General features: G+C 40.8%; 1 protein-coding gene and 1 non-coding gene across 2 annotated transcripts in view; one reads left to right on the top strand and one right to left on the bottom strand.

Annotated features, from left to right (window-relative positions):
* Positions 1 to 27,783, top strand: part of LOC128737783 (putative uncharacterized protein DDB_G0268364) — a 130,547-nt gene that overhangs the window by 48,849 nt on the left and 53,915 nt on the right. The gene's annotated exons all lie outside the window — the stretch shown is intronic.
* LOC128733233 (U6 spliceosomal RNA) lies at positions 20,146 to 20,253 on the bottom strand. Its single transcript, XR_008411908.1, has one exon. It is a non-coding gene; the product is annotated as a U6 spliceosomal RNA (small nuclear RNA).

The following is a 27,783-nucleotide window of genomic DNA, read 5'->3' as shown; positions in this document are numbered from 1 at the left end:
GCAGTTTACATTCTCAAAGCGCAAAGCAAAACGGGAGATAATAATAATAATAATAATAATAATAATAATAATAATAATAATAATAATAATAATAATAATAATAATAATAATAATAATAATAATAATAATAATAATAATAATAATAATAATAATAATAATAATAATAATAATAATAATAATAATAATAATAATAATAATAATGGAGTACAATCTAAGAAATCGAGATATCATGCGATCGCCCGAGGAGGTAGCCCCTACTGGAGCTGGTCCTGGAACGGGGGACAGAGCGAGCGGCCAGCGGCTGGAGGATGATCAGGTGCAAGAGCGACCTTCCAGTCAACGGGCTCAGCCCGTAAACCGAACGCGAAACAGACGAAGCAGCAACAGACACCACCAAGGCAATGCTGCACCTGCTAATGATGCTACGACTGACCGACGTCAGTCGCTCACTTTGGCAGGCCGCCCACGGCAACGGATCATGTGGACGAGAGAGATGAATATATATGTGATCCGCTGCTACTACGTTTGCACGAGGTTGGAGACGGATATGTCCGGCAGACCAATGATGCTGGACATGTTCAATGAACGGTTCCCTCGATTTGCTAACCAACTTGATCGGAACAAACTGTACAGTCGACGACGAACAATACTGTCGAATAACATGCTCACTACCACAGAGCTGGATACCATCAAGTTGGAAGTGCAAAGGGAGCTCGAGGGAACAGGGAATAGATCGAGTGATACGTCGAGGAGGAGTTCTGTTGGAATAGATGCAGCAAGACGCGAATCAGTTGCATCGGTAAACACACCAGTTGGGGAGTCACACGCCCCAGGACAAGACATGGGTCGACAACAACAACAGCTACGAGACGAACTAGCTTTCCAAATGGACGCAGCGGTTACACAATTTCGAGGTACAGATCCCCTATCTCGACACCGGATACCAAAGCTGCAGTATTCCTATCGGCTGACGAATGCAGTAAGCACTCTTAACGAGGGTATTTTGCCACGGTATTCTGAGGCCGCCGAGAACCTTGAGGAACTGCAGTGTATTGTTTATTCCGCAGCTGTAGCCGTTGTGAGGACTTTGGGTATGCGGACTTATCCCCAAGACATTGGTGAAAGTCGTGCACGTCCCAGTAAACAGAAACCAGCTTGGATGCGACGATTGCAATCAAGAATTGCATCTTTGCGGGTAAAAATCGGTCGATTAACACAGTATACAAGGGGAAACCGATCGAGAAGGCTGGTTCGTCAAGTAATGGAAATTGTTCAATCCGCAGAGCTCCAAAATCTCAGTGAACTAAACGTCACGGAGATCCTCGACACCCATGTACAGCGGTTAAGTGCTCTTGCAAAGCGGATGCGACGTTATGTTGAATGCTCGAAACGGAAAGAACAAAACCGAATGTTCAACACTAACGAAAGGGAGTTCTATAACCACATCAGAAAAGAGAAACCCAACTACAGCGAAGGACTTCCGGAGATTGGCCAAGTTACACAATTCTGGGCCAATTTATGGGAGAACCCCGCTCAACACAACAATGATGGGATGTGGTTGGTAGAAGAGGAGGAAAATAGTGATGAAATTGATAGCATGGCCGCTGTAGTAGGGGAAACAAGGGAGACTTGATCCCCATTTTGTTTTATGTATATTTCTCAAAAGTCTACTAGAAAAAAAACCTGGGTTTTCAATTTTTCGGCAGTTTACAATACAGGTTACTGCCTACAATTTATCTATTAGTGATACGTAGCGCTTAACAAAAGATATGAGATATTTTGGAAAGTACAGAAAATTGTACATATTCAAAATATGCGGGAGACTTGATCCCCCGTCTAGGCACAATTGATCCATTTGCAAATATATATTTTTAAAGCTCAACTTTCATTTGGAAGTTTTATTAAAATAGGCCTAGTTCATATAGTGTCATTATTTAGTGTACAACAGTTTAATTCAAAAGTATAAAAAGTATTTAGAAATCGTTAAGTGCATCGATCTGTAAAAGTATAGCTTTGGACATCTTTTATAATTTGGGACGAGAACTTTTTCGTTGGGTTTTAATTTTTGAAGCATTATATTTTTCCTGTTTAATAATCAGAGCGGCCTCCAGCTTCAATTTCGTTGGTGCATCTGTAAGGATGTGTATCTCCTCGTTTTCTTACTCTTCGCATATTTTTACGTGGTGATGCCTTTGGAAATGGTTTTATATTTACAGGTGTTTTGATAATTGTATTGTACTGTTGGGAAGAATAAATGCTTAATGCGAGAAATGTAGATTCAGGCAAACTGAAAATTCTTGATATTAGGCCAAAAATATAGACTTAGCGAAGGTGAGAGTCGAACTCACAGCTCCCAATCTCAGTTTGCCTGAATCTACATTTCTCGCATTAAGCATTTATTCTTCCCAACAGAAAAGTAAAAAGCCGACTGCTATACGTCGTTGAAAAGAAAGGAAAAAAAAAAAATTGTATTGTACGGAATCATCGATTTTGGTACCTGATTAAGAGAATTCTTCAAAGAAGATGAGTTGTTTTGTTCAGATGAATTCTTTGTCCGAGCAGTCTTTCTTCATCCTTGGAAAATGCACAGGTTGCTCCTCCGTAGTCCGGTTGGTGGATGAACTTTTCAGAAGCATTTTTTCGCTCTCTAACATATCGCTTAAATGTCATTACATTCAAATTGAACATTTTTGCGGTCGTTCTGACCGGATTTCCAAACTATTCGTGATTTTTACATAACGAATGTTTACGATATGGAGAATTGTTCATTTTATTATTTACGACATAATGGCCTCCAAGCTCTTCTTTTCCTAACAAAAGGATCAAGTGTCACTGAAATTATGTGGATCAAGTGTACCTGTCGTAGTAAGTTTTACTGAAAATTAATTTTGTAAAATATATACAAGTTTTATTGTAAAATGTATACAGCATCAATGAACAAACATGTTTAGCTAATATTTTGTTTGAAAAGTAATTCAAAAATTTCGAGGCAGTTTTCCGTAGCCAAAAAGTTGGACTTCACTAAAAAAAGAAGTATAGAGAATTATTCCATTGCAAATCTTATTATATTATATTTTCTTTGCAATGTAAAAATTTATTACATTTTTGTTTTGCAATTTTGTTAGTTGAATGAAATGTACAACTTTGTTTTTTTCTGCATAAAACAACATTGTATTTATTGAGAAACAATGAATGGATCAAGTGTCCCAAGGGATCAAGTCTACCTGGTCTCCCCTATTGAGCGCCCAGGATATTCGTGAGGCTACACGGTATACTAGGAATTGGGCCGCACCTGGACCAGACTTTGTCCACAATTTTTGGTATAAAAAGTTCTCTACAATTCACGGACGGTTAGCGGAATGCTTTAATATGGTCTTAAGAGACCCCCGAACACTCCCAGAATTCATCACTAAGGGGGTAACCTACCTTCTACCGAAGGACCGAAACACAGCTGATCCAGCCAAATATAGACCAATAACATGCTTGTCAAGTCTGTACAAAGTGCTATCGTCGGTAATTAGTAGTAAAGTGCAGGACCATTGTGATGCCAACGGAGTGATGACAGAAGAACAGAAAGGCTGCCGAAAAAACACACAAGGCTGCAAAGACCAAGTCATCATCGATGCAGTTATTGTTGGTCAGGCAAGCCAAAACAAACGAAACCTTGGTATGGCGTACATCGACTATAAAAAAGCATACGACTCCGTACCACACACGTATCTCATTAAGGTACTGGAATTGTATAAAATAGACGATGGCGTCATCAGGCTAATGAAGCACGCAATGAGAATGTGGAACACATCGCTGCACACTACCGATGGAGCAACAGTGTTACGGTCCAGAACTCTTAGCATAAGAAGGGTCAAGGTGACACCTTTAGTCCTCTATGGTTCTGCCTTGCGATGAACCCCCTTAGCAGAACACTTAACCGAACCAGTTATGGCTACAAGTTGAAGAGTGGGACAACGAGAACAAAAATTACCCACACCTTCTATATGGACGATTTGAAGCTGTTTGCGGAAACGAAGGATCAACTGCATCAATTGTTGCAAGTGGTTTCGACGTTCAGCAACGATATCCGCATGGAGTTGGGCATCGACAAATGTCGACTCGTCAATATTCACCGGGGTAAAGTTATGGACGCCGAAAGTTTCCGCGTCAACCCTAGAGAAGAGATTCGGAGTATGGTTGAAGGTGAATCGTACAAATACCTGGGATTCCTGCAACTAAAAGGTATTCACCACACGATGATCAAGAAAGAACTGCAGGAAAATTTCTTGCATCGTATCAACCGTATAATGAAGACTTTTCTCTCGGCCGGCAACAAGATCAAGGCTATAAACACGTTTGCCGTGCCGCTGTTGACATACAGCTTCGGGGTGGTCAAATGGACCAAAACGGATTTGGAAGCGATCGAACGAGCATTAAGAGTATCGCTGACAAAACACCGTTCGCACCACCCAAAATCGGCCACCGAAAGAATCACCTTACCACGAAGTGAAGGAGGAATAGGTGTGATTGATATCCAGGCACTTTGTGCCTCACAGATCCAACAGTTGCGGAGATATTTCGTAGAAAGCCAGAACCGTCATGAAATCTATCGCACTGTTTGCGAGGCAGACCACGGGTTCAGCGCTCTGCACCTGGCGCAGCATGACTATCAGCTGAACTGCGTTCTTAAAACCGACGAGGAAAAGATCGCAACGTGGAAGCAAAAAGAGCTGCATGGGACGCACCCCCATCAGTTAGAACAATCACACGTAGACAAAGCAGCATCAAATACGTGGTTGGTGCGAGGTGATCTCTTTTCGGAGACAGAAGGATTCATGGTAGCCATCCAGGACCGGGTTATTGCAACGAAGAACTACCGCAGGTACATATTGCACGAAAACATAGAGGATCGTTGCCGTAAGTGCAATGTAGTAGGGGAGTCGATTGAGCATGTTATTGCAGGCTGCCAAGCGTTAGCAGAAACAGCCTACCTCAATCGCCACAATACGGTTGCCAAGATTGTGCACCAACAACTTGCTTTGAAGCATAACTTGGTAAACTGCTACGTACCCTACTACAAATACCTGCCCCACCCAGTCCTGGAAAATAACTGTGTAAAGCTGTACTGGGATCGCGAGATCATAACGGATGTCCTCATACGTGCCAATCGCCCTGACATTGTGGTCTACAACAAAAGGATAAAGCGGGTCACCCTCATCGATATTGCTGTACCGCTAGACCACAATGTGCAATCAACTTTCTCGACCAAAATCACGAAATACCATGATTTGGCCGAGGAGTTACGGCAAATGTGGCACCTGGAGGAAGTACGAATAGTTCCAGTAGTAATCTCTGCTACTGGACTAGTTCCCTGTACGCTACTGCGCTCCTTAGAAGAGTTGGAGCTGCGCACCGAACTACAAGTAATCCAGAAAGCGGTGGTTTTGGCTACCTGCTACATTGTACGGAGGTTCCTGAACCACCATAACTGATCCAACCGAAGCAAACATTCAAACACCAAAAAAAATTAATAACTGATGAATGAGACCTCAGAGCCTAACCCCTTTGGCAAAACGGATAGCCCGGGGTAGGTGAAAGTTTCCAGCGTTACTGCTGAGAAGTGAAAAATTCTGATAATAATAATAATAATAATAATAATAATAATAATAATAATAATAATAATAATAATAATAATAATAATAATAATAATAATAATAATAATAATAATAATAATAATAATAATAATAATAATAATAATAATAATAATAATAATAATAATAATAATAATAATAATAATAATAATAATAATAATAATAATAATAATAATAATAATAATAATAATAATAATAATAATAATAATAATAATAATAATAATAATAATAATAATAATAATAATAATAATAATAATAATAATAATAATAATAATAATAATAATAATAATAATAATAATAATAATAATAATAATAATAATAATAATAATAATAATAATAATAATAATAATAATAATAATAATAATAATAATAATAATAATAATAATAATAATAATAATAATAATAATAATAATAATAATAATAATAATAATAATAATAATAATAATAATAATAATAATAATAATAATAATAATAATAATAATAATAATAATAATAATAATAATAATAATAATAATAATAATAATAATAATAACAGCAACAGACACCACCAAGGCAATGCTGCACCTGCTAATGTTGCTACGGCTGACCGACGTCAGTCGCTCACCTTGGCAGACCGCCAACGGCAGCGGATCATGTGGACGAGGGAGATGAACATGTATGTGATCCGCTGCTACTACGTTTGCACGAGGTTGGAGACGGATATGTCCGGCAGGCCTAGAATGCTGGACATGTTCAATGAGCGGTTCCCTCGATTTGCCAACCAGCTTGACCGGAATAAGCTGTACACCCGACGACGAGCAATATTGACAAACAACATGCTCACTACCGCCGAGTTAGACAGCATCAAGCTGGAAGTGCAAAGGGAACTAGGGAGTACAGGGAACAGATCGAGCGATGTGTCGAGTAGGAGTTCTGTTGGGCACGATGCAGCACGGCGGGAATCGACTGCACCCATAAACATGTCAGTGGAGGAACCATCATTGCATGCTCCAGAACTAACAATGGACCAACAACGACAACAATTACTTGACGAACTAGCTTTCGAAATGAACGCAGCGGTTACACAATTTCGGGGAACAGACCCCTTATCCCGACACCGGATACCAAAGCTGCAATATTCCTTCCGGCTAACGAATGCAGTAAGAATCCTTAACGAGGATGTTTTGCCACTGTATACTGAAACCGCTGAGAACCTTGAGGAACTGCAATGTATAGTGTATTCCGCAGCTGTAGCCGTTGTGAGAACTATGGGAGTACAGACCTTCCCCCCAGGTAATGGTGAGGCCCATGTACGCCCCCAAACACGAAAACCCGCATGGATGCTACGACTAGAATCTAGGATAGCATCGTTGAGGGTGAAGATAGGTCGGTTAACACAATACAAGAGGGGAAACCGATCAAGAAGGCTGGTTCGTCAGGTGAAAGAAATCGTAAAGCCCGCAGAGCTCCTAAATCTCAGTGAACTCAACATCACTGAGATCCTCGACACCCATGTACAAAGGTTAAGTGCTCTTGCTAAACGGATGCGACGTTATGTTGAATGTTCAAAGCGGAAACAACAAAACCGGATGTTCAACACTAACGAAAAGGAGTTCTATAACCACATCAGCAATAACAAAACCGATTACAGCGAGGGACTCCCAGAACTTGGCGAAATTACACAGTTTTGGGCCAATATATGGGAGAACCCCGCTCAACACAACAATAATGCGATGTGGTTGGTAGAAGAGGAAGAAGGCAGTGGTGAAATTGAACGCATGGCCCCCGTAGCAGTGACCGCCGAGGATATCCACGAGGCTACACGGTATACCAGGAATTGGGCCGCACCAGGACCAGATTTTGTGCACAATTTTTGGTATAAAAAGTTCTCTGCAATCCATGGGCGGATGGCGGAATGCTTCAACACGGTACTAAGAAACCCCCAGGAGCTGCCAGAATTCATCACTAAAGGGGTAACCTATCTTCTACCCAAAGATCGGAACACAACTAATCCCGCCAAGTACAGGCCAATAACATGTCTTTCAAGCCTGTACAAGGTGCTCTCGTCGGTAATCACCCAAAAGGTGCAGTACCATTGCGATGCAAATGGAGTGATGACTGAAGAACAAAAAGGATGCCGTAAAAACACACAAGGCTGTAAAGACCAAGTCATCATCGATGCAGTCATTGTGGGACAGGCAAGCCGAAATAGGCGAAACCTCAGTATGGCGTACATCGACTACAAGAAGGCATACGATTCAGTACCCCACTCGTACCTAATTAAGGTACTAGAATTGTATAAAATAGACGGTGGCATCATCAGGTTAATGAAGCACGCAATGGGAATGTGGAACACTTCACTCCACACTACCGACGGGATAGAGGTGTTACGATCCAGAACTCTCAGCATAAAAAGGGGGATTTTCCAAGGCGATACATTCAGTCCGCTATGGTTTTGCCTTGCGATGAACCCCCTCAGCAAAGCACTTAACCGAAGCAGCTATGGCTACCAATTGAAAAGTGGGACAACGAGTACAATAATTACCCACACCTTCTATATGGACGATCTGAAGCTGTTTGCGGAAACTATGGAGAAGCTGCGTCATCTGTTGCAGCTGGTGACAACGTTCAGCAACGATATTCGGATGGAGCTTGGCGTCGACAAATGTCGTCTCGTAAATATCCATCGGGGTAAAGTAATGGACGCTGAAAGTTTCCGCATCAACGAAAGGGAGGAAATTCGAAGTATGATTGAAGGTGAGTCGTACAAATACCTGGGATTCCTGCAACTGAAAGGTATTCACCACACGACTATCAGGAAAGAACTGCAGGAACGGTTCCTGTATCGTGTCAACCGTATTTTGAAATCACTCCTCTCTGCCGGCAACAAAGTAAAGGCGATAAACACGTTTGCCGTGCCTTTGTTGACATACAGCTTCGGGGTGGTTAAATGGACCAAAACGGATTTGGAAGCGATTGAACGTACCTTGCGAGTATCGCTAACCAAGCACCGTTCGCACCACCCAAGATCGGCAGTCGAAAGAATCACCTTACCACGCATGGAAGGAGGAAGAGGTGTCACTGACATCCAAGCGCTATGCGTATCCCAGATCGAGCAGTTGCGGAGATATTTCATAGATAGTCAGACTCGTCATGTTGTCTACCGCACTGTCTGTGAAGCAGACCACGGGTTCAGCGCCCTGCATCTGGCGCAGGAGCATTACCAGCTGAACTGCGACCTAAAAACCGTACCAGAAAAGGTCGAAACGTGGAAAGCAAAGGAACTACATGGGACGCACCCCCATCAATTAGAGCAAGCGCATATAGACAAAGTGGCATCGAATGCGTGGTTGGTGCGAGGTGATCTCTTTTCGGAGACAGAAGGCTTCATGGTAGCCATTCAGGATCGGGTTATTACGACGAAGAACTACCGCAGGTACATATTGCACGAAGATATAGAAGACCGTTGTCGAAAGTGCAATTCAGTAGGGGAAACGATCGAGCATGTGATTGCAGGCTGTCCAGCCTTAGCCGAAACGGCTTACCTAGGACGCCACAATGCAGTTGCCAAGATTGTGCACCAGCAACTCGCCTTGAAGCACAACTTGGTAAACTGTTACGTACCCTACTATAAGTACCTGCCTAGCCCGGTTCTGGAAAATAGCTGCATAAAGTTGTACTGGGATCGTGAGATTATTACGGACGTCCTTATACGTGCCAATCGTCCTGACGTTGTGATCTACGACAAAAGGAGGAAGTACGTTACCCTCATAGACATCGCTGTACCGCTGGATCGCAATGTCCAGTCAACATTCTCGGCCAAAATAACGAAATACCACGACTTGGCCGAGGAGTTAAAGCAGATGTGGCACCTTGAGGGCGTACGTATAGTTCCGGTGGTCATCTCAGCCACCGGAGTAGTGCCCTGTAGCCTACAACGTTCCCTGGAAGAGCTAGAGCTCCAAAAAAATTTGGACAATATCCAAAAAGCGGTGGTTCTTGAAACCTGTAATATTACGAGGAGGTTCCTGAATCACCACAATTAAACACAGCTGGAGCAGACGTAACAACAAAAAAAAAATATGAATGAGAACCACAGAGCCTAACCCCTCTTGGCATAAAGAAGCCCGAGGGTAGGTGAAAGTTTCCAGCATTTTTGCTGAGAAGTGCCAAAACTCTATAATAATAATAATAATAATAATAATAATAATAATAATAATAATAATAATAATAATAATGATAATAATAATAATAATAATAATAATAATAATAATAATAATAATAATAATAATAATAATAATAATAATAATAATAATAATAATAATAATAATAATAATAATAATAATAATAATAATAATAATAATAATAATAATAATAATAATAATAATAATAATAATAATAATAATAATAATAATAATAATAATAATAATAATAATAATAATAATAATAATAATAATAATAATAATAATAATAATAATAATAATAATAATAATAATAATAATAATAATAATAATAATAATAATAATAATAATAATAATAATAATAATAATAATAATAATAATAATAATAATAATAATAATAATAATAATAATAATAATAATAATAATAATAATAATAATAATAATAATAATAATAATAATAATAATAATAATAATAATAATAATAATAATAATAATAATAATAATAATAATAATAATAATAATAATAATAATAATAATAATAATAATAATAATAATAATAATAATAATAATAATAATAATAATAATAATAATAATAATAATAATAATAATAATAATAATAATAATAATAATAATAATAATAATAATAATAATAATAATAATAATAATAATAATAATAATAATAATAATAATAATAATAATAATAATAATAATAATAATAATAATAATAATAATAATAATAATAATAATAATAATAATAATAATAATAATAATAATAATAATAATAATAATAATAATTTATTTACATAATAACAATACAAATAACCATCTAATAGTTTTCAAAGTATGTATTACTATTCTACTAGTGAGAAAAATGCAATTTTGTTTCTTTCTTGAACCTATGAAATGATGTTTGTCTCTTTATTGCGTGAGGCAGGCTGTTCCACAGTCGTATAGCGCGATGTCTGAACGAGTCTCGCAAAATATTAGTTTCACACCTTGGAAGTAGCAAGTTCAGCGTTCTAGGAAGTGTTGTTGTGGTAAAATATTCTTCTAAGTAGACTAGAGGGTGATTTAGTATTTTATACGTCATACTGCAAATTCTAAAATTTATATATTCCCTGTAACTACAATCAAGAATCAATTTGGAAAAACTTGAAATGTGGTCAAATCTTCTTAATCCGTAAACAAATCTGGTAAGAGAATTGATAGCAAGTTGTAACTTACGAAAGTTTTCGTCTGTTGACTGAGCGAAAAGTACATCTCCATATTCGAATAGTGGAATTATTAGGGATCGTACAAGTTTTAATCTCATCTGCTGTGGAGTACAATGTTTTAATGCTACCAAAGTGTGCAATGTAAAATAAACTTTTTGGCAGACCGCATTAGTTTGAGCCTTCCAATTCAGATTGCTGTCCATGAAAATGCCAAGATTTTTTACGACATCGGAGTAATTTACATTTTCACTACCCAGTTTGACAAGAGGAGCTTCATGTACATCCATGTGTCTTGTCCTAAAAATGATTGCTTGAGTCTTACGTGCATTTAGTTTGAGACCATTCGCATTGCTCCATTCAATTATGTTTTGAATGTCTAGATTAACCATGTTGACAATGTTCGGTAGTTCACTCAGTTTTCCCGATAAATATATTTGACAGTCATCGGCATACAAGTTTGACTGACAATAATCAATTTGATTAGGTAAGTCATTTATAAACATTGAGAAAAGTAAAGGACCTAAAATTGATCCTTGCGGTACACCACATCCAACACATAAAACGTCAGACTTAAGACCATTGAATTCAACATATTGTAGTCGATTAGATAGGTAACTCAATATTAACCCAACTGCAGAATCGTGCAGCATAAAGTAACGTTTAAGTTTTTTGCAGAGCAACAGATGATCTATAGAATCAAATGCTTTACTGAAATCAAGCAATACTAGTACAGTTATCATTTTCTTATCCAAAGCACATCGAATATCGTTATCGATTTTTATAAGGCTGTTGTGGTGCTACAGTTTTTTCGATATCCTGATTGAAAACGACAAAGTAATTCGTGCTCATTCAAATATTCATTCAGCTGATTTGAGAGAATCTGTCTGATCTGAGAGATCGACTGTTTGCTTTTGCTGAGATGCCGCATGAATTGTAAGACGGCAGCAGCGCAAGCGGCAGATTGACTGGATTCAAAAAACAGTCAAATGATCGTTCAAAAAGCGGAGTTAGAATGCGGAAAGTTCGCATTCACGGCAGTCACATTCAACTTGCGATCCCTTTTCAAGCCCTGCTCTCAAGTCGATGTCCGTTTTAAAATTATGGAAAATGAGGCCAACCAACCACTACCCCGATATTTATTTTCCTCCCATATTCTGTTCCTGACACTGAGATGGCGAATTGTTTCGTACAGCTGCTCGCTCCCCGTTTTTAGAAATTCAGCCAGGATACCATCCTTTACAGCAACCTTACCGTTTTTCAGCTCGCTGATTGCTCTTTTGGCCTCCTCCTGTGTTGGTGGCTCCACAGTTTGGCCGTCGCTCAAAATTCTTATCCTGTACCTGCTGATCTTCGTGTTTACTTCTCTATTCAACAGCGTCTGTAAATACTCTTCTAACTGGCTGCTACCGTCGTTTTGTCAGTAAGCAGGTTACCAGGGCAGGGCTTTCAATGAGGAGAACGTGCTGCTCAAGCCACAAGTACTGATACCTTTTTTTTTTTTTTTTTTTTTACGAGTTGGGAAATCTGCTGAGCACCTTAGAAGATACGGTACTATCAGACACCTGAAAAGATACCTCAGGGAGTGGGGTTTAGATATCCCGACCCCCCTAATGGGGCGTGAGGATCCCGACCCACTAAAACCCTACTCGAGTCTCCAGCCTCAATCCCCCCTGGCACCACCTTATCGGTATTACTTCAGGGAGGGGCTATTGTGCTTAATGCACTCGCTTAGATAACTACTGGACTATGGTAGTTAGGCTGTTTATTCGCCGTTGATCGGCTCTCCAGTGGTTTTGTAGCTCGAGTACAATCTGGGTAGCAGCCGCATTGACCGCTCCCCAGATGTCCGAGCTGGAACACATCTTTTGGACTAGGTTATCCGGGGTAGTGTCCTGTCCGCTCACTGCCATCATGCTGCTTCTCGCGCCCGCGAAACGAGGGCATATGAAGAAAGCATGTTCTGCCGTTTCCTCAACATCCACGCATTCGGGACACGCGGGGGACTCCGCATGCCCAAACTTATGCAGATACTGTCTGAAGCAACCATGCCCTGACAGAATCTGTGTCAGGTGGAAGTTGACTTCGCCGTGGCGCCTGTTGACCCACCCAGATAGTTCCGGGATAAGTCGATGTGTCCACCGACCTTTTGTGGAATTAGACCATGCCCGCTGCCATGTGGTCATCGAGGCCGATCTTGTGGTACTCCGTATGCCTCTAGTTCCACGTTGGTTGAAGCACACTACGTCTTCGCTGATGATAATGCCAATAGGCATCATACCTGCTAAGACGCAGATTGCGTCATGTGAAACTGTGCGATACGCACTCGCCACTCTCAAGCACATGAGACGATAGGTGCTTTCCAGCTTGGCTAGATAGCTTTTGGTACCTAACGCCGATGACCACACCGGTCCGCCATACCTAAGTATAGACTGGACCACGTTGGCTAATAGCCTTCGCTTGCTGCCATATACCGCAGAGCTATTAGACATCATACGAGACAATGCCGAAATAGCTGTGGAAGCCTTCTTGCAGGCATAGTCGACGTGGCTCCCGAACTTGAGCTTGTCGTCGACCATGACTCCCAGAAGTTTTAAGGACCGCATTGACGAAATAGTGCAGTCCCCGACGCTGATCTTTGCTTGCTGTACCGACTTGCGGTTGTTCACCACGATAACCTCCGTTTTATGATGCGCTAGCTCCAGTTTCCTGGATCGCATCCAATCTTCAACAATGCTTATAGAGTGGGCAGCCGTCAACTCAACCTCTCTGATAGATTCACCATAGACTTCCAGGGTGATATCATCCGCAAAGCCGACAATCACCACCCCTACCGGGAACTTTAGCTTCAACACCTCGTCATACATGACGTTCCACAACACCGGGCCCAGTATGGAACCTTGCGGAACCCCTGCGGTGATTGGAACGCACTTCTGACCCTCCTCCGTGTTGTAGCATAGCACACGATTCTGGAAATAATTTTCCCTTGGTCTTTGCCATTACGACTCTGTAGGCATCACCCCACGGGTTCGCATTGGCACTAGCACATAACCTTTCAAAGCAGTCTCGTTTACTAGCTTTTATCCCGCTCTTAAGCGCTGCGCGTGCAGCAACGAGTGCTACTCGACATTCAGCCCTGCTTTCATCCGAACGAGCTCTTTGCATAATTCTCCTCGCACGAAAGCACGCTCCGCGGAGTTCCGCAATTTCATCTGTCCACCAGTAAGCCGGTGACCTGCCATACCTATGTCGACCTTTCCTAGGCATGGTAGCGTCACATGCTCGCGACAGTACCTCAACCAAATGATCAGCGTTCGGATCGGGCATACCACGATCACCGCACTCTCTTCGGATTGCTTCCACAAATACTTCGGGATCGAAGTATGAAGTCTTCCATCCACGGGTGGTTGGAGTGTCGGCTCTACTCGCCGCCTGCCGTCTCGTTATCTGACCGACACCATAGCGGACCGCCTGATGGTCGCTGTGAGTGTAGCCATTGTCTACCCTCCAGTCTCCTATCAGACCAGGACTGCCGAATGTCACGTCGATGATAGACTCCGCACCGCTCCTACTGAAGGTACTTGTGGTGCCGACGTTGACCAGATCTACGTTGAGCTTTGCCAGAGCTTCAAGCAGAATCCGGCCCCTGTGGTTCGTGCGACGACTTCCCCACTCTACCGCCCAAGCGTTAAAGTCGCCCGCCACAACCAACGGCCTTAGACCAGTCAGCACAACTGATACTCGGTCTACCATCCGCGTGAACTGCTCGATAGACCAACTCGGCGGAGCATAGCAGCTGCAGTAGAACACTCCACCCACTTTGGCAACCACGAATCCCTCGTCTGCAGTTGACACAACATCTTGAACCGGGAACCTGCTTGTCGTCCATATAGCCGCCGTCCCGGACCTATCCGACACCCAGTTACCGTTTCCGGCAGGGATGCGGTATGGGTCCGAGATGATTGCAATGTCCGTCAACGACTCAGTAACTGCTTGGTACAACAGCTGCTGAGCCGCGTGGCAGTGGTTCAAGTTCAGTTGCGTTACCTGCACTACGCCCGGGTTTTAGTCGCCAGCGCGCCTGCCGGGCACTTCGGGCCTCCTGTTGTGTGCTTAGCGTCCCGTTGGCCGGTACATATCAGGCACTTGGGTGGCGCAGTACAGTCCCTCGCTATATGACCCGTACCGCCACATCTCCTACACAAGTGGCTTCGGTCTGGCCCCTTACAGCTCCAGGACCTGTGCCCTCTCTCAAAGCACCGGAAGCAGGCCTCCGGCTGCTGGAACACGCTCAGTGGGCACACGGACCATCCCACCTTCAGCTTAGCCACTTTCAGGGCTGCATTTCCGTCTTCCAGTGGAAGTCTTATAGTTGCTACCTGGGTTCCCGCCGGTCCCTTACGCAGACGAACTGCCTCGGTAGTCACCACCACTTTGCATTGCTCGTTGAGAGCTCGTGCTAGTTCGCCCGCTTGGGTGATCTCGTCCAGGTTTTTAAGCTGGAGAGTCATCTCGGGCGTTAGTGCGCGGATCTGCACGCTATCGCCAAGGACCTTTTCTGCCAGCACTTTGTAAGCGGAACCCTTTTCAGTGGCGTTCTTTTTGAGTTCAAGAATCATGTCGCCTGTGCGAGAGCGGCGGATACTCCGCACATCCGCGCCAAGACCCTTCAACTGATCATGCCCTCTCATGGCCTTTAAAACTTCCGCATATTTCGGCCCCTCAGTTTTGAGGATAAGGGCATCGCCTTTGCTCCTTTTTTTCCTAGCCACTTTCGGTGGAGCTCGATCCTCCTCTTTCTTCCTGGCCTTCTTCTTTTTGACCAACTCCCACTGGTTGTCGGACGCTAACAGCGTCTTGTTACCCTCAGTAGGTTCTTCAGTTGGCTTACGACCCTCTGCTATCATGCGCTTCTTTGGACCCGTGGGGGTTTCTTCCCCTGGGGACTGCCTTGCGCGTTTGGCGGATGCCTTGTCGTTAGACTGCTCCGTAGTCGCGAGTGCCACGGAATGGTCGGTCATTGACGGGCAGGCATCTGTTTGTGCAGACCTTGATACAAGCGTCTTCTCTTTCTCTGCAACTTTTACTCGCGCTTCGAGTTCGCTGTGCTCCTTCGTCGCAGCACGCATGGTGCTCCGAAGCATGAGCAGACTTTGTTTCAGGTCCTTCGCTAAGGTGCTGCGACCTGCCACGAACTCGATAATGGCATCGAGTTGATGAGACGCCGCTACCACTCTTGGTAGCATGTCTCTCTTGCCTGCCACTGCTTTTATTAGCGACGGGCCGTTCATTGCTGCGTCCGGCGTAGATGCAGTTGGAGCGACAGGTGTGCCGTTTCCTTTTCCGCTTACGCTGGCGCTTCTACTGGTATCCATCGGCGGAGACCTCTGGATACCACTTCTTGCGAACGGATTGTCTAATCCGTCCGCGCTCACTGAAGTTATTATTTTATTTTGATTGCTCATATAGAATCCCACGAGTTGAGGGGAAAGAAGAGTCCGCCGCATCAGAGCCCCTCATGATGCGGTAAGGGCTGTTTACTGTGGAGGGCGCTCTGGTACTCCACAGGCTCCGTTTGAGGCTGAGTATTTATGAAACCCCCCCCCACCATTCATCCCTCGGCACGGGTCGCATGACACCTTGGATTAGGGGTTTATCCATTCTTGTTTTTACTTTTAGCCATGGATAACAGCTATTAAAACCATCCTCCTTTGGGGGCTTTGGACCCTCTGCTCAGGTTCTCAGTATTTTGAGGTTCATCGAACATGCTTCTACTGAGATCCGTCATTTGCAGGCGGAGAGTTTACACTCAGCCTTCGCGTGAGTGCCCCCTTCTCTGTCCGCATACGACCCTAGTTTCCACCGGTTGTCCGATTTCCACTAAGGAACGTATCCCGGATGGTACCACGGGGAGGTAGAGAGAGGAGTTGCTAAATAAGAGGCTGTGGAACTTCGTGGTAGTTCTGGAGCGCATTATTCAACCATTTACCATCCAAGTACTCCAGTACTGATACCTGAAGCAGGTTACCAGCACTATCATTGCACATCACAGGTATGGCAAAATTCTTGCCCCTGTCCGTGTGTCGTTAATGACGAAGCTCTCCTCTGGACTGGCGAGCACGTGCTCTTCGTACTGGCGTTTTAGACGGTGGGTTCTTTTTTCCGCAGCTCTACCAGGACCAACCAAAAAGATTCGCGCAGAGTCTCGGGCATGCCTCAAATTGGAATCGTGTGAAGAAATTCTACAGAGGATTCACACAGAATATCTTGCTTATAGAAGCAGGATTCTTATAGGAGAATACAAGAGTTTAATCCCAGGGATAGTTATAACTCGGCACGGGAATCTCCTGCACTATGAACTGTTCTGTCCTGACGTGTAGACGCACTCGTATATATTGAACGTATATATTGATTGACATCCTATCATTTAACACGCAAATCAAATCAAATATTCACACTGCGGCAGATTCTCCAAAAAGTCCATGAATACAGAATTCAACGCAATTTTTCATTGATTTCAAAGGTGCGTATGATACCATCGACCGTAAAATCATGGCCATTCTAACCTCGCAGGGGACTTTATCAACGTGATGGTCCATCATGTGGGCTGTTCAACATGCCGTTACAGGATGTTATGAAATGAGCAACACACAGGCACAATCTTCAGCAAATCTAGTTAGTTCGTTTGCTTTCCCAATGAAATGGACATTGTCGATAGAACACCATCAGTGGTGGTGGCTGAACAAACTAAATCTCAAAGTAGCGAAGATTGGGTTGAAGAAAAATGCGTCCAAACTAATGTACCGTGGACCGCTAATATGACGCACACGCTAAAAGCTGGTAACTCGGTCCCAATAACGACTGAATTTGTTTTGTTCTCTCGATACTCGACACTCGACAGTGCCTGAGTCGAGTCGAGTTGCACGACATGATTTACAAAATAGAGCCCATATTCATTCGATTTACTGTCCTTGTAACGCTGATGTCTTGAGTAGATGTCGTTTTTTGTGTTAATTTACTATCATGAGAATATTGCAAGCTGGGGCCTCTAATCTCAAAGGCCCGGTGGGCCCTTTGGCTCCCAGTCCGCTCCCAGTTCCATTTGATTTTGCCGCGGTCCCCACCGATCTTAAATACGCGAACTCATTTAATACTTCTAGTTCATCGCTGTCAACTGTTACCGTCGTGGGAGGTAGGCGTTTGTTTTCTTTGAGCCTCTTTGTTTCATGTATTTGGGCTTCGACGCAATTAATTTTAGCCCAATCCTCCTTGTCTTCTTGTTGAATATCATACAAGTAAAGCCGTCACCTTGTCTCAACCTTCGCCGCGTCTCAAAGGGACTCGAAAGTGTGCCGCAGATGCGCATGAAACACATCACTAGATCCAATGTACTCGACTCGAGCGACTGTATCGTATGCTGCTTTGAAATCAATAAAGATGTGATGCGTGGGCACATTGTACTCCTGACATTTCTCCAAGATCTGTCGGAGGGTAAACATCTGGTCCGTAGTTGCGTAGGGCCCCATGAAACCCGCCTAGTAATTCTTTTCAAAACCCTGTGCTATCGGTGACAGGTGGCCTAACAGGACCATAATGACAATTTTTTGGAAGGCACCTGTAGAGATCATCCATTGAGGTCTCCTATGCCGTCTACCACACGACTGTTCACCAACGCGCTCGTACATAAACTGAAACTCAATCTTTCAGAGCAGTGTAGTTTACCGCGCTAACACGGAGTAGTCCACTCAAAGCAGTATATGTATAGCGTCTACACGCTACTTCATACTTATATATATATCCAATGCAAATCATTATTATTTCAAATGCTTTTAATTTTTAATATATCCATCGGGCGTATTCCCAACAGCACCCTCTAGGCCCCCTCCAGGGAAATTTCCTAGCTACGCCAATGAGTCTCGCCAGCTGGCGTTCAGCAAATTCAAAGTGTACTTGTTTACATATTAAGACCCGAAGCAGGAGATTATAATATCTGTCAACGCATCTTCAGTTGCAGTTAGGGGCAATAATAAACCATAAGTTCCTGATGCCAAAATCAATCCATTTTCTGATGGCAAGGTCATCGAGCACGCTTTTTGAGCATTGAACGCTGCAGCGACGATACTCCCTGCCGGACCGTGAAGGTCTGGTTATAGTTTTTGTAGTCACTTAATTCCATTCGTTCATTGTTGGATGGAGATTCAGGGTGTAAACGGGCTATTTGCCACTATTACAGACTGGTTGAAAAAGGGGGTTTCAGTCTACACCGCCAACTGTCTCCACCGTAGGGCCCACATATTGCTTAACTACGATTTTCCATGGAACACGTCTCGATTGATAAGATCGAGAGCGTTGATGTGTTGTCCAGGATCATGAACTGGTATGCCAAGCAGGATAAAGATGTAGTGGTGGAGTGGACTACCTTAGTGGAAGATTTTAGGTTTATAACGAAGTCCGGTACAGTCCTTCAGACGGTTCACCGCTTTGACATGATGACACGATTGCCATGAAGGGCCATTCATCGTCCAGGATTGCATTATGTTCGGGGATAGGCTGGTGATCCCCGCCATCTACCTGAAAAGGTGCTCCACTCAACACCATTAGGGTCATCGCCCACAGCTAGCGAAAACAAGAGAATGATTCGTTCTCATATTCACGTTAACCAGCTTCCGACTAAAAATTCACCAAGTCTAAGCGTCGAGCAGATGAAAACGTCATCGAAGGTGAAGGAGTTGAAACTTTCATACCATTCATTGTTGGTACCCACGTCGCATCCACCTGAATCACCAAGATCTCCAGTGGATCACCTCGTGGCCTCCTCAGCAGCTAGTAGCTAAAATTCAACATCATCTTCAATAATGGGATTGTCAATCAAGAAGTAATAAGGTTTTACTATGTATTTAGGAGTGAATTGGGCAAAATGGACTATTCTTGCATTTCGCTCAGTATGGAACGCATAGGATTTGTTTATTCTGTTGTTTTGAAACATTTAAAAGTTTTTTGAGTCCATTTCATGGGCGGCAAATAAGTTTTTAAACTGTTTAATTAGCTTTTGCTATGATTTTGGGGGAGAATAGGGCAAAATAGACATCTTCCCGAGGTCTGCACAAGATGGGACTTTCACCAATCGATTTCTTGCATTTTTTACATAGGATTTTTTTTGCGTGTCATCCTTGCGCAGGGGCCATGCTAATCTTTTCTGTATCGTCCCAATTTTAGTATATGTCCAGCCGAAGCTAGGACAAATAGGTATCTTGTAAGGTTCCAAACCAGCGGCTTCTAATTATTGGGATCATGAGCTCATTTATGCTCATTGTGCGATGGTATGTTTGTAAAGAATAGTTAGTTGTCCATTTTAGCAAACTTGTCAAAATCCATTCGTGTCGTAACTGCTACGTATTCTTTTATACGCAGTAAATTAAATATTCATTATAAATATTTTCATTATATCAATTCAGTGCAATGCACAGGAATCCGTAACACGCCATCCTGCACGCCAAAGCACTGACTTAAAGCTTTCTAGTCCATCATCGCTATTTTACGTTGGTTGACCTATTCTATTACTCCTACCTGGCATAAAAACAAACCCTAGCGCAAACTTCCAACATGCCAGTCAAGGTCATTCTTGTTTGCCAAAGAATGAATCGCCTCATATCGCATCGCTATCGATCAAACTTTCCACCGTGCCTGCATGCCCTATTTAATAAGCAAAACACTACACAAGCTATCGGGGCGGGGGTGGCATTGTGACAGGTTCTCGACCTTTGCCGCAGGTAAGGCGCCTTTTGTAATTGCACAACCCCTAACCGTAATCGAGAAGTTCACCAGGACGGCACCTTGACGGTAGCTCCCGCTCAATTGGTAACTTTACACAAATGTATATACCTATAAAGTCTCATCTGCCGGCCAGTTTTAATTGCAATCTTACACATCTGAAAACTCTTTTCGGGCAACCGCCCAACTCGATGCTACGCTGAACCGAAAAACGAAAGTTTTTATCTCATTTTTATTTGGCAGACATAGTTTTACGATTCTCCCGCAGTGCCTTAGAGCGCGCGTAATGCCAAGTCCTGTTACGGCGACGCTGCCCATCATTATGCTATTATTCTGTCGGTATGGCTTCAACTAACATAAGGTAGTGTAGTAGTGGGGGACCGCGGTTGTAAAGCAGCCTCCTAAACGGTGTCGGTTTATTTATCGAACTGATTCGTTCCGCCTCCCTCGAGCGGGCAAACAAAGTACTCACTCCCTAAGTAGCTCGCCTTTGATCAGACCTACTGATGAGCAAACCCTCAATTTAGACTAATTTAGTAGATATTTCAATAATCGATTGCCTCCGGCTGATACTCCGGTAAAAGGTTGACCTGAGCACGCAATGTCTACAAGCCATCGCTGATCGCTTTTTATGGTGGCACTTCAAACGAGTCTTTGCTGCGATGTAGCTTGTGATCTAGTGAATGTTTGACATGTCCGCCGTGTTCAGTAGCAAAGGAGTACCAAAACACAGGAGGTGTAGTAGAAAATAAGCACAAAAATCACTGTCATTATGTGAATCCTCCGGCCATCGTACTGACGACACCCAAAGAAGTGGGCGCAGCCAAAACCCGCCGAAGGTCATTAATTTTCCGTTAAAAAGAGTGCAATAAAAATGTCATTAGGGGTCCAGATATGTAAGGCTTTGGCTGCTAGAGCAGCGTCATCTAGGAAGCACACAATTGCCTTTCTTTAGTTCCGCACGATATATATCTGCTTTGACTTAGCGGTAATTGTCATGACGTAACATACTCACGTAACTCTTTCGCCCGGCACAATTGGCCCGCATTAATGGAATATTACCTTCTGATTTGATTGTTTTGTCGTTAGTGCCACCAGTAAACAATCCGTTATGAATTCGATCGATGCTACATAAACTACATACGGTAGCAATCACGATTGATCTCTAATTTGCCATCGGTGCCGCATCATTTTTGATGTGAGATGGAAGGTTAGAGTTTATATGGAATACCAGCGCACAGTGGTCCAAAAGGGCGAAAACTGGAACTCGATCGTTTGCTTTCATTTCAGTAATGTAGTGTCTGACGAGTAAAATATCACTCGTATGAATACCTCCAATAGTCTGAAAGTATCCAAAATCATTGCTTTCTATAATAAAAATAAAAAAACCCCGATTTGATCCACCTAGTGGTGAAAGGAACCTTTGTTCTACGGTATTACTTGCTATTTGAGATAGAAATCGAAATCGTCTTCGGAACATAATTCATCTATTGGTTATCGTTGCGTAGTTTACAAAATTTGAACAAAATAGGAACACTTTTAAATTTTGATAGATCCTTTTTTCATGAAATTGCTGAGTAAGGATAAGTAAGTTGTTATTAACCTGAGTAAGTGCATATAAAAGTAAGTTGTAAGAGGAAATCTTATTCTTTAACATATACATTGTCTAGTAAAGGTCTAGTTTACAGGTTTTTGAGCTATGCATAGTTTCCTGTAATACCATTCTATTTGAATCACATCAATAGAGTTTTCTTGAATAATTTTCATCAATTTTTATTAACGTTCGGTTCGCTGTATTTTGTACAACACGTGTAGGGTTTTCAACGTCATATTGTTATAAAATTACAAAACGTTGTTTAACTAACGTGTATTCTTCAACAAACTTATTGTGCGCAAAATATCATAAATGTCAATTTATGGACAAACAAACTTATTGGGCGTCAAAATGTCAATTATTCAATGCATTAATGATTTAAATTGTTGGAAAAATGTATGCAGCAAAATTCTCAGCAAATGTAAAATGTTTAAAATGTATCCGTCTGCTGGTAGTCGAGTAAGTCGGAGTCAAAATTAGGGTATTCTTTATAATCAAAGTTCTACAGTTCCTAAACAAGCAAACATAAAGGTATACTTTGCAACTTTGCTCAATATAAGTTGTGTATTTTTACTATTTGTACAATTTTGTAGTACATGAAAAAGTCATACAACAATTACAAAAAGAGCAAACATAGAAAAACTAATTTTACAAATTCATAAACAATAAATAAGTTTTTTCTATATTCGCTGCAGAGATAGAAAGTTACTCTACTGTCTTTAGCAAAATATCTTGTAATAATATGCTCTATAACTTGCAGAACACATCAATGTGTTATATTGACACTGAAGAAAAATATTTTATTTCACTTTTAGGGGGATTAATCAAAATTTGAATTCCACCAAACGATAGAGCTTTCAATTTCAAGAAACTCTTCCAAAGGTTCGATAAACCTAAAACCAAGTTTTCCCAGTCAAAACTCACGTTTTGACACTCACGCACACGTTTTCTTTGGTTTGCGGCTATTGTGCGCGCGAGTAACTGCGTTACAAAAGTTGGCGCGAGTGTTCGAGGGTTAATATCTTTTGACCGGTAAAACCAATTCTTATGAAATTTTGCATATATGTTCGTAGTGTCGAAACATCTCGGTTGATATTAAAATAATTGAAATTAGGTTAATTATCTTGGTTAAAATCTGAATTAATTTTTGTTAATTTTGGTGTGGTGAATACAGTTGCTCGTAACTTTCAAATTAAACGTCCAACCAAAAAATCATTCAATAGTGATCTATCCGGCTATATTATCTTTCAAATGAGACTAATAGCGCATAAATCGATTTGGTCATCTCTAAGAAATAGGCGATAATTATTACTTTGTCAAAACAGGTTTTTTAAGCATAACTTTTAAACAGCTCGTTTGTTTTCAATTACAAATTCCTGAATAATTTAGTTTTAATAAGGGCTTTTATTTGATAGTAAGATCGTTGAAATCGGTCATGTAGTTCCGAAGAAACCCGTGTCACGTATTTTTCACATTTTTACTTATAACTTTTAAACGAAACGTCGTATCACGAAACAACTCAATAGTGATCTACTAGGCAATAATACCTTTCAAACAAAAGTAATAGCGAACGATTCGGTTCAGCCATCTCTGAGAAACAGGCGATAGAAAAAATCATTACATACATACACACACACACACACACACACACACAGACATTGCTCAAAACGTCGAACCCTATCGATTGGTATATGTGACTTGGCCCTCCGGGCCTCGGATCAATTTCGTGTTTTTCGACCAATTTTTAAACCTTTGTTATAGTATAACAAAGGTAAAAAGTAACTTCTTTGTGTTAGGAAATATAGACATAATTTCTTCGGCAAAGTTGTACAAAATGTAAAAGCAGGTAACTTTACTGAAGAAATGATATTTATTTCTTTATTGGATACTGAGCTATAGAGCATTGTCTTAGGAAGCACATCAAAAATTAGTTCTTCATGCTTAGCTTTAGTTAGTGGCATTTTACAAGAAGACTTTATTTTAGGAAATTAGCGGAGCACTCAAAATAAAGGTTTTTGCAGAAGATGGCAAATTTCTTGGACCTTCTTTTCCTTAACTTCGTAAATCAATGGAGTAAAATAGGGCAAGTGGAGATGAGATGCGGCGAAAATGGCAGAAGTTTCGCAAACTTGCGTTCAGAAAGAAAAGACTCTTTTTACCTTTGTTATACTATAACAAAGGTTTAGGAATTGGTCGAAAAACACGAAATCGATCCGAGGCCCGGAGGGCCGAGCCACATATACCAATCGATAGGGTTCGACGAACTGAGCAATGTCTGTGTGTGTGTATGTGTGTATGTATGTGCGGGGCGCAACTTTTCTATCGCCTGTTTCTCGGAGATGGCTGAACCGATTTGTTCGCAATTACTTTTGTTTGAAAGGTATTATTGTCTAGTATATCACTATTGAATTGTTTCGAGGTCCGACATTTCGTTTAAAAGTTATAAGTAAAAACGTGAAAATTACGTGACACGATTTTCTCCGGAACCAAATGACTGATTTCAACGATCTTGGTATCGAATGAAAGCTCTTGTTAATGCTAAATTTTTCGGGTAAATTTTATTGAAAACAAACAAGTAGTTTGAAAGTTATCCTAAAAAAACCTGTTTTGACAAGGTAATAATTATCGCCTGTTTCTTAGAGATGGCTAAACCGACTTAGGCGCTATTAGTCTCATTTGAAAGGTAACATAGCCTAATAGATCACTATTGATTTGTTTTTTGATTGGACGTTTAATTTGAAAGTTATGGGCAATTGAATACAACACATTAAAATTTACAATAATTTATAACTATTTCATCTAAGATGATTTATCTAGTTTGAATTATTTTTGCATCAAATTAGAGATTTTAATGCTGCAAATATATCTGCAAAATTTCAGAAGAATTGGTTTTGCCGATCAAAAGATATTAACCCTCCAACACTCGCGCCAACTTTTGTAATACGGTTACTCGCGCGCACAATGGCCCAAAGCCAAAAAGACATGCGCACTAGAGTTTTGACTGGGAAAACTTGGTTTTAGGTTTATCGAACCTTTGGAAGAATTTCTTGAAATTGAAAGGTCTATCGTCTGGTGCAATTTAAATTTTGATTAATCCCCTTAAAAGTGAAATAAAAAAAATATTTTTCTTCAGTTTCAATATAACACATTGATGTGTTCTGCAAAGTTTTAGAGCATATGATTACAAGAAATTTTGCTGAAGACAGTAACCCTCTATCTCTTCAGCGAAGCTAGAAAAATCTTATTTATTGTATATGAATTAGTGAAATCAGTTTTTTATTTTAGCTCTTTTCGTAATTGTTGTATGACTTTTTCATGTATTACATAGTTGCACAAATAGTGAGAATACATAACTTTTCTGAATATAGTATACCTCTACGTTTGCTTGTTTAGGAACTGTAGAACTTTGATTATAAAAAATACCCTAATTTTGACCCCGAATTACTCGACTACCAACAGACGATACATTTTAAACATTTTACATTATTGCTGATTGTTTTGATGCATATAGACACCATTTTTCCATATGAAGAAACGAAAGAAAATTCCAGTTGGGCCAATTCCGGTACACCTCATATGCTGATTCTTTATTTCTGTGATGTCAGTTTATGCTGATCTATTTTCCCAACAATTTAAAGTATTAATGCATTGAATAATTATGACATTTTGCTCATAACAAGTTTATTGAAGAATATACGTTAGTTACACAACGATTTGTAACTTTATAACAATATGGCGTTCAAAAACCTACACGTGTTATACAAAATACAACAGCGTGAGTAACCGAAGGTTAATAAAAATTGATGAAATCTATTCTGGAAAACTTTATTGGTGTGAATCAAATAGGCATTACAGGAAATTATGCATAGTTCAAAAATCTATAAACTAGACCTTTACTACGCAATGTATATGTTAAAGAATAATATTTGCTCTTACAACTTACTTTTACTTGCACCTACTCAAATTATTAAAACTTACTTATCTTTATTCAGCACTTTCATGAAAAAAGGATCTATCAAAATTTTAAAGTGGACATATTTTGTTCAAATTTTGCAAACTTATTCAATTTTCAAAAATTTTATGTAAAGCAACGCAGTACGTAACGTTAACCAATAGTTGAATTATACTCCGAAGACGTGTCGGTTTTTTACCTTTGTTATATTATATAACAAAGGTTTAGGAATTGGTCGAAAAACACGAAGTTGATCTAAGGCCCGGAGGGCCGAGTCACATATACCAATCGATAGGGTTCGACGAATTGAGCAATGTCTGTGTGTGTGTGTGTGTGTGTGTGTGTGTGTGTGTGTGTGTGTGTGTGTGTGTGTGTGTGTGTGTGTGTGTGTGTGTGTGTGTGTGTGTGTGTGTGTGTGTGTGTGTGTGTGTGTGTGTGTGTGTGTGTGTGTGTGTGTGTGTGTGTGTGTGTGTGTGTGTGTGTATGTGTGTGTGTGCGCTGCTTATTTTCTATCGCCTATTTCTCGGAGATGGCTGAACCGATTTGTCTGCTATTACTTTTGTTTGAAAGGTATTATAGTGGAGAATATTGCTATGCTATCTGTTTTGTGGTCCGACTTTTCGTTTAAAAGTTATAAGCAAAAATGTGAAAACTACGTGACACGATTTTCTCCGGAACCACACAATCAATTTCAACGATCTTAGTACCAAATGAAAGCTCTTACTATTGCTAAACATTGTGCCAAGTTTTATTGAAAACAAACAAGTGGTTTAAAAGTTAGCCTTAAAAAAAACCAGTTTTGACAAGGTTCAAATGATCGCCTGTTTCTCAGAGATGGCCAAACCGATTTATGCGCTATTAGTTTCATTTGGCAGGTAATATAGCCGGATAGATCACTATTGAATGGTTTTTTGATTGGACGTTTAATTTGAAAGTTATGAGCAATCGTATACACCACACCAAAATTAACAATTATTTATAATGATTTTAATCAAGATAATTTACCTAATTTCTATTATTTTTATATCAATCGAGAGGTTTTGACACTACGAATATATATACAAATTTTCATAAGAATTGGTTTTACCGGTCAAAAGATATTAACACTCGCGCCAACTTTTGTAACACGGTTACTCGCGCGCACAATAGCCCAAACCAAAGAAAACGTGCGTACTAGACTTTTGACTAGGAAAACTTGGCTTAAAGTTTATCAAACCTGTGGGAGAGTTTCTTGAAATTGAATGCTCTATCGTCTGATAGAATTTAAAATTTGATTAATCCCCCTAAAAGTGAAATAAAAAAATTATTTTTCTTCAGTTTCAATATAACACATTGATATGTTCTGCAAAGTTTTAGAGCATATTATTACAAGAAATTTTGCTGAAGACAGTAACCTTCTATCTCTTCAGCTAAGTTAGAGAAATCTTATTTATTGTATATGCATTTGTAAAAT

Source organism: Sabethes cyaneus, chromosome 1 (assembly GCF_943734655.1).
Source record: "Sabethes cyaneus chromosome 1, idSabCyanKW18_F2, whole genome shotgun sequence".
Taxonomy (NCBI): domain Eukaryota; kingdom Metazoa; phylum Arthropoda; class Insecta; order Diptera; family Culicidae; genus Sabethes; species Sabethes cyaneus.
The sequence above is the reverse complement of the archived record's forward strand: the minus strand, read 5'-3'. Positions and strand labels throughout refer to the sequence as shown.